The 3,221-nt window shown below is 41.2% G+C and overlaps 1 pseudogene; it reads left to right on the forward strand.

Moving 5' to 3' along the window:
* The first annotated feature begins 242 nt into the window (after positions 1-242).
* LOC138287105 (olfactory receptor 13G1-like) lies at positions 243-1,225 on the forward strand (annotated as a pseudogene).
* Positions 1,226-3,221: the final 1,996 nt, after the last annotated feature.

Genomic DNA, 3,221 nt, shown 5'->3' on the forward strand with positions numbered 1-3,221 from the left:
ATATTATTTGTCAGCTGGAAAGATGGTGCAGCAGCTTCAGCCAAGGGAATGGAACAAAGACACTTCTGGACAAACTAAACAAACATTTTGCATAATCTGGGTGGAGGCTCTAGAGATGTTGCAAAGTCTGAATGTGAGATTGGAGTTTTTTAGCTGATTCTAGTTATAAGAAACATTTTATATTGGAAATTATGACTCTCACTAACCAAACCTTTTCTATGTTTCTATTTATTAATGCCATCATGTTGCTTTCCATTTGTCAGATGATGCCTCTCATTTTAACAGAACACAGAAACAAGACCTCATGCTCAGAGTTTTTCTTCATGGGATTCTCCAGTCAACCACAAATGCAGTCTGCGTTCTTTGCAGTTTTGCTGTTGATGTACCTTCTTGCCCTGTTGGGAAATGTCCTCATTATCCTCATCATATCAACAGATGATCATCTTCACACCCCCATGTACTTCTTTCTAATCAATCTGGCTGTACTGGACATCAGCCTGACCTCATGTATCATCCCGAAATTTCTAGCGATCCTGCTCTCCGAGACAAAGTCCATCTCGTACTTTGGTTGCATGACACAGCTTTACCTGCTGACCTGGAGTCTGGGCACTGAGCTCATGCTTCTCACCCTGATGGCTTTTGATAGGTATGTTGCAATCTGCATTCCTCTCCATTATCTAATAATCATGTGTAAGAAATCTATGCTTCCCTTGCTGCCATCATCTGGTTTGCTGGCTTGTGTAATGCCACAATCCACACTAGTTACATTCTGAAGCTGTCCTTCTCTGAAAAAAATTATTTAGACCATTTCTTCTGTGAAATACCAGCAGTTCTAAAAGTTTCACTCTCTGATACCTACCTTGTCAGCATTTCAGTCCTAGTGACAGACATCTTCCTTGGCATGCTCTGCTTTATCTTCATATTAGTATCGTACATACAAATTCTGACATCTATTGTCAAGATGCGCTCTACTGAGAAGAAAATGAAGGCCTTCTCTACCTGTGCGTCCCACATTATGGTGGTAACTTTGTACTGTGGAAGCACGATCTACGCTTATATACTTCCTGCATTAGGCTATGGTAGTAATGGAAATAAGGTAGCTTCTGCCTTGTATGCTCTTGTTTCTCCAGTAGTAAATCCAATGCTCTATAGTCTGAGGAATGCTGAGGTAAAGCAAGCTTTCTTCAAGATCTTTGCTAGATATATTTTGCAGCGGACAAAATAGTGTGTTTTAGTGGTAGCTATGGTTATGTCACCATGCCAATCATTGACATTATTACGAGATTTGAGGTGGCATTAACCTTTCCCTGGACAAATATTCGATGTTATGATAATAATTAATTACACCGTGATTGCACCATTATCAAGTTGCACCAATTTATTTCAACTGTATCTCATTTAAACCAGAAGTATTTGAATGGCTGAGAGACCTCTTCATTGAAAATGTGTTCATCATTAAACTTTGGGAATGGCAATATTGAATAAAGCTCCCACTATTATTTATCAACTGAGCATTTCATGTGAACAATACATGTGAAGGAAAACTACTTTGCAGATTGCTTTTTGAATTGGGTTTTGCATTAACATTGCATTGAGATTTCACACCATTTCATAGAACTCACATACCACAACAAAGATAAACATATATTTTCACAGATAATTTGCGTATAGAGTGCTTCTTCAGGGGTTGTATGAGTATCATCTTAAATGTGTTACAGTCAATAAAATAAGACAGCCTTCAGAATTTTAGTAAGGGAATCTATGGAAGTCTGTAGAAGAGGATTGTATTTTTTTGCTAGAAGAGACTACCCCATAGAAAGACTTTGAGTAGAAAGAGATCTGTTACCTTTTAGCAATGAATGAAGAATAGAATTCCCAGTATGCATGTCTTTGTTCTGGTAGTTGTTCACTGCAAAGACAATCAAGCACTGTATGTCAAACCAACTGCTTAAAATTATTTGAATCAGCTATGTAAAACCAAAGTAAAGAACTCCAAGCTTGTGTAATATGGTCTTTCATTTTATACTTAGGCCAATATTTATACCCGGTTTGCGCTGAATCAGCACCATTTTTGTATGCTAATTCAACGCAAACCTAACTGCAAATGTATACGTTGGCATTAGACATGTCTAGTATCAAAGTTATGGAGTTAACGTTGTTTTCTGGACGTGAAACCCTACCTTGTGACAATGAGATGCAAGGTAGGCGTTCCCATCCAGAAAAGGACGATATGGCCTTTGCCCCATATTTATCCCCCGTGCTAAAATCCAGCACGGGGACGAGGACCTTAAATAATGATGCTAAGCTTGCTCTGTGCCATTATTTAACGCATGGGTATGGGCAGGCATAAGGGGACCTGCAGGCATATTTCCATGGTCAGAGACCATGTAAAGTGGCCACAGGTGCCATGCCCTGGCCCCAGGGACACAAACACCAGAGGGACACAACAGGAAGGAGGACCCATCCCAGGTTAGTCCTGGTAAGTTTTTTTTAATTTTTTTTTTTTCCCTGCTCGGGGGCCCTGACTTGGGGCCCCTTGCATGGTGCTTCATCCCCTGGGCATGGCCATTGGGGTAATGGGCATGGCTCCTGTCTTTACTAAGACAGGAGCCATGTCCATTGGGATTCTGTGCCAGAAATGGTGCTATTCTGCTTAGAGGGAATTTTTCTGCCTCTAAACAGTGTAGCGCCATAATTTGGTGCAAAAGCCCTGGTTTCCCCTGCACCTCCCCTGCCCCGTTAGCGTCCTTTCCAAGGATGCTAACAGGGTATTAGCGCCGGCCTGCGCCATTCCATAAATATGGCACCCGGCTGGTGTCTTGCAATGGCGCTAGCCGGTGTTATACTTTTTCACGCAAAACTGCGCTAACGCTGTTTTGCGTGAAAAAGTATAAATCTGGCCCTTAGAATGTGGGTTTCTTGAAACCAATAGTACATGGCATCTTAATAGTCAACAGACAACGTTCCAACTGCCTATACTGCCCAAGTCCAATGCTTATTGTCAAGAAGTAGTAATATTTGCTTTATTTAGTCAACTTCCAACTATGGGGCAGATTTAAGAGCCCCTACAACCTCATTGAACCACATTAGCATCATTTTTTTATGCTATTGTGGCCAAACGCGGCCAAACTCACAGTGCCAAAGTGGTGCAATGCATGCATTGCATCATGTTATAACCCTTTGCGCCACATTATGCCTGCACCAGGAGTAATGAATGCAAA

This window comes from Pleurodeles waltl, chromosome 4_1 (genome assembly GCF_031143425.1).
Source record: "Pleurodeles waltl isolate 20211129_DDA chromosome 4_1, aPleWal1.hap1.20221129, whole genome shotgun sequence".
In the NCBI taxonomy this organism is placed as follows: domain Eukaryota; kingdom Metazoa; phylum Chordata; class Amphibia; order Caudata; family Salamandridae; genus Pleurodeles; species Pleurodeles waltl.